Here is a 13,308-nt window from a genome sequence, read left to right as displayed (position 1 = left end):
CATACAACATGGATAAACCTTGAATATAGTAAGTGAAAGAAGACAGTTACAAAAGGCCACATATTACCTACTGTGCTGACAGAAATGTAAAATTGTACAGCTACTCTGGAAAACAGTCTAACAGCTCCTCAAAATGTTAAATGTAGAATTACCATATGATCCAGCAATTCCACTCCTAGGTATATATCCAAGATAAATTAAAACATATCCACACAAACCTGTACATGAATTTTCATAGCAGCATTGTTCATCACAGTTGTTTGGGTTCACTCACTCACTATTCATTAGTGAATAGATAAATCAAATGTTGTATATCCTACAATGGAATAATATTTAGCCATAAAAGAGAATGATGTACTGATATACACTGTCCAGATCAAACTTGAAACATTATGCTAAATGAAAAAAAGCCAGTTGGCCACACAGCATATAATTCCATTTATATTACATGTCCAAAGAGGCAAATCTAGAAAGACAAAATATGTTAGTGGTTGCCAGGGGCTGAGGAGAGGGAAGAACGGGGAATGACTGCTAATTTCTTTTTTTGGGGGGGGGGGCGTGATGAAAATATTGTAAAATTAGATAGTGGCAAGGGCTGTATAACACTGACTTATGTACTTGAAAAAGGTGTTTATGTTATATGAATAATCTCAATAAGGCTGTTACAATAAAAAAAATAATTTATCCCCTCACTCCTGCAAAACAGAAAAATGGGTTATTTCCTTAGGATGTACTCTCGGAAGTACTAAGTTCCGCTCTGTGACATGTGCCAAAGTGCTTCTGAAACAGGTTCCACAGATTGTACTCCCTCCAGCACTGCATTTAGCACCTGTGTCACTGTGCGCATGTCTGAATCAGCATCTCTTAAATCTGATAAAAAAAATTTTTTATTGGTTGAACACTTTCCCCTCCTATTTTCATCATATATTTCTTTCCAAAGGGTCAGTTCTTAGCCTTTAAAATTTACCATCCTTATGGATACAGCACAAATGCTTCACTTTCTCAGGAAATGTAGAAATAGTTACTTTCTTGCCATTTTGGTCAGCAATAATTAACTCATCCCAATGGGTTCCATTTCAGCTTTTAACAATAAAACCTGCCTTGAAGTCAAATATTTTGAACAGTTATAAGAACCACTCTGCTTCTCAGACAGGGAAATTAAGAAGGTCACTACAGTACGAGTCCACCTGTGTTAGGTCTATTTCCAGTTTCCTGACTGCAATTCACTTTGAGGTCAAATGTCCAAGTGGCTCCCAAGATATTTTAAAACCATAAGGTGTAGCAGAAAGGAAATGAAACATTTATTAGCATCTTGTACAAGCCAAGTGCTTTACGTGTATTACTTCATTTAATCTCAATAAGCCTATTACCCTCACTTAAATGAAAAGGAAAATAAAAATCACCCAGGGTAAGAACTTGCCATGCAGCAAATATGTGCCAGAGTTAGGGATCAAACTGAGGTGTGTCTACCTCCAAAGTCCATATTCTTTCTGCCACTTTACAGTGCTTCCCAAGCTTACTGACTCTCAAAAATCAGAAAGGACTTCAAATGTGAGTTCTGCCACTTACTGTGTGACTAGTTTCTAAGCTTCTTTAGAACAGTTTACAAAAACAAAATAAATGTAAAAAGAGGACGCTAAAAACTCACTGTGGAATAAAACTTTTTAAAAAAATAACATTTTTTTAAAACAGCAAAATGTATGGAATAATTCTAAACACTTTTCTCGAATTTATCTCAAGATTCACTTTACCTTCCAACAAACAGAGACACCTGCATGTCCATTCACAAACATAGAATGTGGATGAAAAACATTTTTAGTGACTACACTGCCAGTCTCTAAACAAGAAATACATCATTTCTCAGTAAAAAAGTCCACAGTGACTACACTGCTTTTTATTCTTCTTTACCCTGTGAGAAGTGCTTTCTGCAACACACGCACCGTCCGGGATGTGGCATTGCGGGGTAAGAGAAATGGCCACTGAACAGAAAAAGACTACAAGAGCTTGCGAGCAAGCAGTAATACAACACAGAAAAGGACATAGCTAAAAACAAGGCAAAACATCGACAGCCTACTCTACCCTAGGTAACAGGTGCCTTTCCTGTGGCAAAGGAAAAAACATTTAAATTATAAAACCCTTAAAGGATCTTTGATTGGCTTTAAAAATTGCTACTTTAAGGCCCAGCACAGTGGCTGGTGCCTGTAATCCTAGCACTCTGGGAGGCCGAAGTAGGAGGATCCCTTCAGCTCAGGAGTTCAAGACCAGCTTGAGCAAGAGTGAGACCCCATCTCTACCAAAAACAGAAAAAATTAGCCAGGCATGGCGGCGCATGCCTGTCATCCCAGCTACTCGGGAGGCTGAGGCAGGAGGATTGCTTGAGCCGAGGAGAGGAGGTTGCAGTGAGATATGACGACTCCACCGGCACTCTAGCCCCAGCAACTGAGTCAGACCTGTCTCAAAAAAAAATTGCTACCTTAAGACCTAAACAACTACTTGACAAGACTGGGACTGGTAATTTCCAAGGATGCAATACACCAATACATCTCAGCAATTCTTCCACAAGAATTTTCACAGTCATAAAACAAAAGTCAAATCAAACATTAACATAAGAATTCTTACATGCTAAAGTTTCTTTTTCTAAGAACTCCCTCACTGTGTTACATAACAAGGGCAGCAATATCTAATAAAACTGTCATACTACACATAGATGAAGGCTGTCAAAAAAACATATTTTTCTTCTAGAAGTATTTTAATATTAAGACATCAGTCGGACTTGGGTGGTCTAAAAAATATGAACATATTTACAGGCCCATATTTCACCATAGGGCTATTTAAAATAATTCTACTTTACATAGATAGAGTCAGGAACGGTTTTTGTTAGCTAGTATAAAACAATCAGGCTATTGTACAATGGTGACAGAGCTCTTGAGAAAAAAATTACTGCTTAAGTAATTCCTGTCTCCAGTTGACTCTGCCACATTCTGCTCTCCATAAACACCATTGTTTTTACTCACAACTTTGCTGACAGCTTTGCCCTTGTCAGACAAAATTTTCACTTTCCAATAAGACCCTTTCAAACTGAAGTAATAAAAAGCAATGCTTATATGATCATAATATTTGCTAAGGTAAAATGTTATAGAATACTATGTATAATAAGATCTTACTTTTGTGAAAAAGCATATATTCACTAATTTATCTGGAAGAACATTCATCAAAATATTACCAGTGGTTGGTTATCCTACAGTGGTAGGAGTAAAGGTTTCTTCTTTACCTTATATGTATTTTCTGATGCTCTATATTAAACACTTTTTTTCATATGTACATAAGAGAGAGAACAATTTGAGTTAGAGGATAGGAAACGTAGGTGTCATATTTTATAATAATTCAATACCACCAGTTCAAATCCACTTATTCAGAATTAACATAAAGCAAATCTTGCTCAAGAAATACCAATAAATTCCCCTGAGCCAACAAAGTTCAATTTTTAAACAATAAACTTCCTCAGATAAGAAAATGATGCCTGTAATTTCATGTCTCTTTACTGGAGAGCTGGGGGGAGGGTTGGAAATGGGCTGGAATGTCCAGGTAACCATAGGAAAGATAATAGGAAAAAACTCGAGAAACAAGACAGAATCATTTCATTGATTTAGTGACATTTATTTGTAGAAGAAATCATGGAGTAGCAGAAGTAAATGATCAGAAAATGTAAGCAAGCACTTCAAGAGTAATAATGGGCAAAAGAAGAAAAAAGCCAGAAAAAAAAACCCCAAAAAACTGAACTCAGACATATTTATGTAAATCATAGGGGGGAAAAAAGGGTAGATAATGCTGTATCACTAACTGAATCAGATCTGCTTTCTTGACGAGAAAAGGAACACCTTTCAAAAGGCTTATTTACTGCTCAGTAGCGAAACCAAGAACACTCTCAGAGGAATCTGAAGATCTTTTGTGCCTGCTTTGGAATAAGCTAAACTATTAGATATGCAGTTAAATAATTAACATACAAACATATACATAGCTAATTTTATGAATTAAATGAATCTCAAAGTAATCATCAAATGTGAAGGGAACATAATTTTGAAAAAGAAAGAAGGTAAAGTACTGAGGTAATTTCAGTAACTCCTATGAAGAAATTATCTTTAAACCAAAACAGGTAACTCTACTAGATTAAAACATAAGAAATTGCCAATAGTCAAGCAAACACCAGCAATTTCACATGGGCCCACCCAGTGGTCTCCTGATAAATATTGAACCACAACCTCTTTTGAAAAAAAGAGCCCTGATTTGTAGCTTTTGTCCATTCCCATGTTGGAACTGTCCCACCACGGCCAGTTTCAAGCTGCCAGACGATGGCACTGAGCGCAGAGTCGGAGCGAGAGGCACAGGCACCTCCCCAACTCCAGCACACCATGGCTCCACGGAACACGCTGAGGATCAGAGCAGTCCCCAAACTGTCCCACCCTGTTCTAAAACCAGGCTTTTGTCTGATTGATCCAGTTTCTGTCTTCCCTAGGTTAGAAGAAATATGCTGTTGACAGTTTAAAATACTAGTACACTAAAATCATTCATAACAAAGAACAGATGAGACCGGTAGCTGGTTTCATCCATTCAACCTGTTTGGTGCCAGGTAGCGTTCTGGGCATTGTGGACAGCAGGGAACAAGACAAAGGAGGTCCCTGCTCTCCTAAGAAATATATATAAAAATACATAATTTCAAGGACTGAGAAATGCCATGAAGAAATTAAAACAGTAATGGGGAAGCTATTTTAAACTGAGTGGTGAGTTAGGTGATATTTAAGCTGAGACCTTAAAGTTAAGAGGCCAGGCTCAAGATCTGGGAAAGACCATTCAGACAAAGGAAATGACTAGCGTAAAAGTCCTAAGGCAAGACCAAGCATGGCATGTTTGAAAAAGTGAACAGACTAACTTGCATAGAGCCTAATGAGCAAAGGTGAGATTGTCTGAGAGGTCGTCAGAGGCAGGAAGATCTCCTGAGCCCAGGAATTCAAGACCAGCCTGGGCAACACAGCAAGATCCCATCTCTAAAAAAAAATTCTGCTCAGCTGGGCACGGTGGTACACGCCTGTAGTCCCAGCTACTCAAGAAGCAATGGCAGGAGATTGCCAATGTAAAAACCTCCAATAGAAGTCTCCTAGATTTAGGGAGGGATTTTCAGTGTACAAAAATGTATTGGTATGCCTGTCTTCTTGGTACTGTGCCGCCTATTTAACCCCCCTTAAAAAAGGAGAGGAATATAAGTACATTTATTGTTTTGCATGGTAAACTAGCAGCTAGCTACAACAATCCCAGGAGTTATGATCACACTACTACACTCCAGCCTGGGCAACAGAGCAAAACCATGTCTCTTTAAAAAAAAAAAAAACACCAAAAAAACTGTGACGATAGCTGAAATAAACTTAGTGGTAGGACTACACACCAGCTCAGAAATAAGGATCTTATTAACCCAAGATGGTTACTTCGTACGTGAAATGCTAACATATGAATTCAAGTACGTCAATGTGGAATTCTAATGAAGATGACCTAATTAGTCTATAAAATAGATTCACTATGTTGTTCAGGCTAGGACCATTTCAAAACCATAGGCAAACACTTCTAGTGTATCATCCAAAATCATTTTATTTGGTATGTAAATAGACTTTTTAAGAATTATAAAGGTCATGTTTATTTTAACATGAAAGAAAAATATAATACCAAATCTGATTTTTGTTCAAATTAGTGCTTAGGAGTTAAAGTAAAATATCAGCATATCAGTCTAAATTACATGTTCATATTACAAAAACTGCAAAGAAATATACACACACATACACACCCACACTCCCTATAGCCATGAAAACCAGGTCCACATTATGGCCACATAAAAGTCCCACAAGTCAATAAAGACAAATTTTTGCATATTACACAAAAAAAGGAAGCTGTGTAGACTGGTTTGAGGAGAATTTATACTTGCACATAAAATTATTTATTCATTCAGGAACTACCAAGCTAGTCATTTCAACAATTTATCTAAAAGATTTTTTTTTTTTAATCAACCAACAGGAAATGAGACCTACAGCTCAGGGAAAAAGGTTAAAAGAAAAAAAATCTTGTCTCAGCAGAATGAAATACTAAAAATCTGCATATCATTAATTCCCCTTGCACTCTCATTTCCCAACTAAATATCAGTTAAACTGCATTTTTAGACTATGCATTTAAGTCTGTACAAGCATTTTTCTTTTTCTTTTTTTTCCTTTAAGAGCCCAAATAAGCATATGCATTTAATACTACTCAATAAACTTGTGATTATTGTAGCTAGCTGCTAGTTTACCGTGCAAAACAATAAATGTACTTATATTCCTCTCCTTTTTTAAGGGGGGACTAAATAGGCGGCACAGTACCAAGAGGACAGGCATACCAATACATTTTTGTACACTGAAAATCCCTCCCTAAAACTATGAGACTTCCATTAGAGGTTTCTACAAAAAAAAAAATAATAATAAAAACTGCTAAGAATACCATTAGGCTTTCTCAGTAATTTCTCCTTTTCTTTAACAAAAAGAGTTGAGCAAAACACAGAAGAACAATGAAGTTTTGGCTCCTGATCTCACCTGAGCCTACATCCTTGATAAAAAGGGTATAATATAGTCCAACTTGAAGTGTCTAGTCCATGAAAATCACCAACACTCAGAACTCAAGAAATGTAACTGAAAAGAAATATGGGACAAGCCCAGAATAAATTTTTTACATGTTGTCACCCTATTTCCAAACCAGGTTTTCCTCTTCTTTATTTCATTTGCCTTAGCTTTCTTCATTCCTTTCCTACCTCCTCTGTTCCTTACCATTTCACTGTGTATTTTCACTTCCCATACACAAAAACTGACTTGAAACTTACTTTATATTCTTGTATCTAAATTTGTTTCTACTTAATTCTTACAGGACTATACGGTTTTAGGTGAAGTTCAAATACTTTCATTATAGAAACATGCACATAGGCTGTAACCAGAATCAGGAGTAACAAGACAAGCAGCCATTCATTCAGGAACTGTGAGTGCCCATCATGAGCCAGCCAGGGTCCTGGGGACTCTGCAGTGAATAAAACAATGCTCTATCCCTGAGGGCACGAAAGCAAGACTGTGCTTGGCAGGTTCAAGAAACCTGGAGGATGCCTGGGGGCCAGAGTAGAGGAAGCCAAGGAGAAACCTGATTGTGTAGGACACAAAACCAGAGAGGTAGGAGGTACAGATCAACAGAGGCTCTTATTCACACAGTAAATATTCTGGCTTTTACTCTCAAGGATATAGAAAGCCACTGAATGGTTTGAACACAGGAGTGAAATAACCAGACTTTCATGTTAAAAGGATCACCCTGGTTGCTGGGTTGAGAATAGAAAAGTGCAGAAGCAGTGGGGAGACTAGTGACTATGAAAATAACACAAGCAAGAGGTTATAGTTGCTTACAGGGGTGGCAGCAAATTGTGGTTCCATTTATAGTTAAGGCAGCATTTAAAGTATATAAAGAATGTACTTTCGTGATAATTATTTGAATTAGATGTGGGAGTATCAGAAGGGAGTATCAAGATGTCTATGAGGTCTGGGGCCAGAGAAACTGAAAGAGGGAGTGGACATTTAAAAGATGAGGAAGAATGGAATGGAAACAATTATTGGAGGGGGTGGGAGAGAAGAAGGAGGTGACGAGTTGTTCAGTTGTGATGTTAAATTTGGGATCTAGATGTCTAGTTAAATTAGACATCTAGCTGAAAATGTTGAGTACGCACATGAACATACAAGTCTGGAGATTAGGAAAGAAATTCAGACTAAAGACAAAATTTTTAGTTAGAAATATATAATTCTAGCTAAATGAGATGAGATCACAAGGGACTAAATATAAATACAGAAAAGGTCTAAACGTATATCCCTGGAACACTGCCTCATTTTTTAGAAGTTGGAGTGATGAAAAGGAGCCAGCAAAAGAAACTGAAAATAAGCAGTAATATCCCAGAAGCAAAGGGAAGAAGGTTTCAAAGAAGAGAACATTATCAACCACATCAAAGGCTGTGACTGCTGCTATATTCACTGACATTAGAATTCACCAAAGAGGTCACTAGTAACATCAAAAAAGAGCTGCTATAGTAGAATGGAAGAGAAAAAAAAAAAAAAAACCTCACTGTAGTGGATCCAAGTGAGAGAGGGAGTACTGAAGACCACAAATATCAACTTTTCTGGAGAGTAGTAACTAAAGAAAGATGTGGTGTTGAACAATGTTTTTTAAAGATGGGAGATATCAGTATCTACATGCTGCATATATATCTATATGCTGACAGGAATGATCTGGTAAAAATAGGACACTGACGCATGTCACTGGCATGCACAAGGGGATGGACATGGAAGCAACGCAGTGTCCTTGACAGGAGGAAGGGAGAGAACCCAGGGCAGCCGTGCAGACCGGGGTGAAGAACAGCAGGAAATGCAAAGAGCATGGGCAGAGACCTGAGGGACATGGAAACGCTTTCTGATCGCTTTCATTTTTCACACACAGGAAACACGTTATCAGATGAAAATTTAGAAAAGGTTAGAGGTTTGAGGAGAGAGGTGAAAATAGTCATTTAGGGGAATGCTAAAGTGATTCAACCAGGGAAATGTACTGGGATTACACCACTGTCAGCAACACAAAGGGCCTGCCTGAGGTCAGCGGTCAGGCACTGAACGGGAGACCCGGGTCAGCATGGCTGTGTTTTCCTCAGAGCATTGTCAACTGCCCAGGCGCAGGCTGAACTAGATGGAGAACTGCATGTAAACGGTGTGGGGTGGAGGGCTGGCCAGGGGAGTGCAATGGAGGAGCGCCCTACATGGAACTGAGGGCGCATGAAAGGGAGAGATTATAATAGTGGACCATGGCTTCAAGGCAGGGAAAATATTCAAGTAAGGATGCGCAGGAAGGGGGACAGTACAGAGGTGGCAGAAGCAATGGACTGCAGGTCCCAAACAGACAGAAGTACTGTCACGGGGGGGTTACAGTTGTCCCACGGGGGTTTGGTTCACGGAACCCCACCATACCAAAATCCCCAGATGCTCAAGTACCAGATATAAAATGGGTAGGTGTTTGCATATAACCTATACATATCCATAGACTTTAAAGCATCTCTAGATTACTTATATGTAAATGCCATCTAAGTAGCTGTTATGCTGTAGTTTTTAAATTTGTCTTTTTTTTAGAGACAGGGTTCAGTGTTTTTGATCCACAGTTGGTTGAATCCTCACATGTGGAACCCACAGACACGGAGGGTCTACTGTATCTGACAGAAGTTGGAAATAGAGGATGCGGAGGCCCCAGTGGAATTATGCCAAATGAAATATCCTTAGTAAAGTATGGGCAGTTCTGGTTAAAATGTTATAGAACTACCTTAAACACTAAAGCAAAACGTCACCCTGGGCAAAGTGGGCCCGCAGATGAGAAAAGCTGGGAAGCAAAATTAAAGATAGAGAATTATATCACAGGAATTGTAGCTGGGGGTCCCAGACATAGAACTCTCAAGAAAACTATTTCCAGCAGTCCTAGGGCATCAGCTTTGAACAACCTGTCCAACCCAGAAGGCAAAAATGCCAGATCACCATCAGATGACCTAAAATAAACCATACCTTTCCCCTCGATCCCTTTTCCACACGGAGCTGGACCCTGAGCAGGTGAGGACGTCATACTGAAGTGAATCTGGCAAAGTAAAATGAGAAATCAAGTAGGAATCTTCCTCCAAAGCAGGCTTCTAGGTCTGAAACAGTGGGAACCAAAGAAGAGTTCAGAACTGTGTGAGAGTCTCAACACTGATTATACTGAACTGCACCTTCTAATGACTAAAATAAGATTATGAATGACAAGTAACCACAAGAGTTTTTATTACCTGAAAGTTACTGGAAAAGCTATCTGATCTTACTAAGAGCTCATGCAGAGGTAGAGACTGAATCTATGGAGGGTCTGAAGGCACAGTGAGAACTGTTTTCTGCTTAACCTTACCAAGTCCCATCCACTGAACATACTAGTTCCACAGATACCCATAAATTCCCACTACATGTAAGGTATAAAATATACACAATGCTAGATATAGTAAAAATTCATTTTTGCTTTACTAAGCAAAAAGTGAAAGCAAATTATTAAGTCAAATAAAACAAAAGTCGTTTTAGGTTTGAGTACAAGTACAAAATTTGATCATGGAAGATGTCATAAGAAATCTTAGCATGAGTTTCTAAGCAGGCAAGCAACAAAACAGAAGTATCAGGGCTCACCATTTAGTCATTTTCAAAGTCACCTCTATTTAATCCGGACTTATCTAACGCATTCTAGGAAAAGGAGTGAGTATGTGTTACCATAATTTTGACTGAAATACATTTACAGGTATTTTATAGTGTCAAGATAAAGACAATAAAGACAATTTATTACCAAGTATGTCTGGCATTTCAATTCAGAAACCCCATCTGGATGCAGTCACAGAGCAGTCTCAATGAAATTCTAGTCCATTCATAATTTGGTAGTATTACAGAAAGATTCAAGCATACTTAAGCTTTGAACTGAGGCAGCAAGTCAATATTTAATATGCTAAATTCCAAGTTTTTCCAGGAAGTATAAAAAAAATCAGAAAAAATGCTATCACCTAACTAGCAAGCAAGCATTAAGGATAAGCACATGTTTTACTCAGGTCCTCTCAAGAATACACAGGGAACCTACAATGCCCCATTCTGACACATTACTAACATTTAACATTCAATAAAATGTTAAAATATTTGTTTCATAAAAACTGAGATAAGAAAACACTAAAACAGGCCAGGTGGGGTGGCTAGTACCTATAATTCCAGCAGTTTGGGACGCAGAGGCTAGGAGTTCCAGACCAGCCTCGGCAACATAGCAACACCTTGTGTCTACAAAAAATTTGAAAATTAGCCGGGCATAGCAGTGCAAGCTTATAATCCCAGCTACTCGGGAGGCTGAGGTAGGAGCATTGCTTGAGCCCAGGTGTCTGAGGTTTCAGTGAGTGACAGTCATGCCACTGCACTCCAGCATGGGTGACAGAGTGAGACCCTGTCTCTGAAATAAAAAAAAAAAACAAAACACTACAATAAATCAAAACCAATAAGCATGTTTCATTGTGAGTGAAAAATCTTATAAAACCTTAAAAAAATCCCAGATTCTTCCTAAAACAGATGAGAAACCTAAACATTTTCATGTTTTTTAAAAAGACAACTGGGAATTAAAAACATAATAGCAACCTATACTAGACAATAAACGTGAGAAATCTGTTATATAGCATTTAAATAAAAATTTTAAAATTTAAAAGTGTTTTCTACAAATGCTAATTGATAAACTCTCACAATCTACACAGGCAAACATGGGCACAGCTGCAAATGCCTTGTTAGCATCATTCTTAATCACTTGATTAATTACATCTGAGAGAAAAGAAATTCCTTCTAGATCACTCTGAAGGGTCTTACAAAAAAATGAACCACCCCCCACCAGCAGACACATCTACCTCGATGAAGAAAACACCAACATTTCAAATATTCCAACAATTACAAAATAGGATAATCCTGGAATTTACTCAGCCTCAAAACATTATGAACTACTCCAACACAGGAATAATACTTTAAAAACATTTACAGTGTTTTCTAAAGTACAAAAAATATGCATTATGAATCCTGATTTCTTAGAAAAAATTATTTTAACATGTCTCCATGCTGTTGATTGTCAAGAAATCTGATGATGTGCTTATCCAAAAAAAATGCCAGGCACTTTTTATTTAGCATATCACAGCCTGCTTACATTGTTCTTTATCATCGCTATTAGATTTCTTGTCAACACCAGACTGATAGTGGTAAATTGTCAAGAAATACACATTTCTTCCTCCAAGAAATACACATTTAAAGAAAAACTATCACAACTCTCTACCACTAAAATTTGAGGGATTCCTTCCCTTATTATTCCTAGGAACAACAATCATAAAAAGCTAATAGCCAGTAAGTCTAAAATCTAAAACTTCTATTTGAATGTATACATTATTTTCAAAAATGTATAAACTAATATAAGCATTGACAAGTCAAAAGGGTCCACCAAAATTCAAAAGCTAACTGCAAAAAAATTAGTAATCTACATTATTTTGTAAAGATCAAGATTGGCTTTGGAGTACATTAACTCAGACTTCTGAAGAGGCCAAATATTGTTTTTAAACATACATAAATAAGATAAAAATAGGCAATGCAACCTTACAATAAATGCAATACTAAAAATTTCATCTTTTTTTAATAAGCACTTTTATCAGTTGTAAAACTACAGGTAAAGTTCATATATGGAACCACAAATTATTACTAAAAAACCTTCCAATTTCAGCACTATCAAGTTAATACTGTATTTGTTTGTAAATAGTAAAGAAAAGGACAAAATAAATTCCTGAAATGGTGCTTTACTTAAAAACGTTTCTTATGGAAAAGGAATCCAATGTTTACCATCAGTGATTTTTAAAAATAGAAAATATTGTTGTTGCAAAGATTATTTACAGAACAGAGAACCAGAAGTCCATGACCTTTCAATAAATACACTGTACTAAAATCTTCTTGTAAGAGAGAGATAATAAAAACACCAGTCTGTTAAATCTCTTCCTCCTTTCTTTTTAAAATGTAGATAGATTTTACTAAACTGACAATATGAAAGTGGAACCCAATAATCTTAGCCCTCTTAAGTTACTTATTAACTTTTAAATAGACTGTTATGAATTTACAGTTCTGGCAGTTCACCTGCCACCTTTCCCAACCTAAAGCAGGCACTAGGGGTTGAAGACAGTCTCCACTTGCAACATCGATTATAAGAAAGAACTTTATGCTCATTTTAAAAAAGGATTATTGTGAGTTTTGTTCGTCCCCAGAAACACCACTCAACACAGATCTCAGCACATGATAGATGTTTAATGAATATCTGTTGAGTAAATGGTAATGTTTAATTGTATTAGTGCAACATTAGGTTTTTTTCCTGCTTCAATTTACAGTTCTCCCTTTTTGGAAAAGAAACTCAAGACCATAGCAGTCCCTCAAAAGCACATAAACAACTTTATTCACAATGAAAAATAAAGCTGGGTCTCAAAATACAATCCCAGCGCCTCTTTATGTTCTCATTATTTTTAAAGAAAATGAGAAATAAAGCCTGCTTTTAAGAAATAGATTATGTATACCAACTTTCCTCAAAATAAAAAATTCACATTTCAAACTTATTTTCGATGTTAGTAGTACTGAGAGTAACAACTGATGGTTCCAAAGTAGGCACAGATTGGGTAAAAATCAA

General features: G+C 37.1%; 1 long non-coding RNA gene across 3 annotated transcripts in view; it reads right to left on the bottom strand.

Annotated features, from left to right (window-relative positions):
• The window catches only part of LOC138397187 (uncharacterized), a 51,015-nt gene that overhangs the window by 36,688 nt on the left and 1,019 nt on the right, over positions 1-13,308 (bottom strand). For 2 of the 3 annotated variants that reach the window (XR_011235754.1, XR_011235752.1), the window contains exon 1: positions 9,633-9,754. This is a non-coding gene — a long non-coding RNA (uncharacterized lncRNA). Of the gene's footprint in view, positions 1-9,632; positions 9,755-13,308 lie in introns of those variants that run through there. The other variant, XR_011235753.1, reaches the window with a different exon arrangement.

Source organism: Eulemur rufifrons, chromosome 16, assembly GCF_041146395.1.
Source record: "Eulemur rufifrons isolate Redbay chromosome 16, OSU_ERuf_1, whole genome shotgun sequence".
In the NCBI taxonomy this organism is placed as follows: Eukaryota; Metazoa; Chordata; class Mammalia; order Primates; family Lemuridae; genus Eulemur; species Eulemur rufifrons.
Note: the sequence above shows the minus strand (reverse complement) of the source record. Positions and strands in the feature narration are given on the sequence as shown.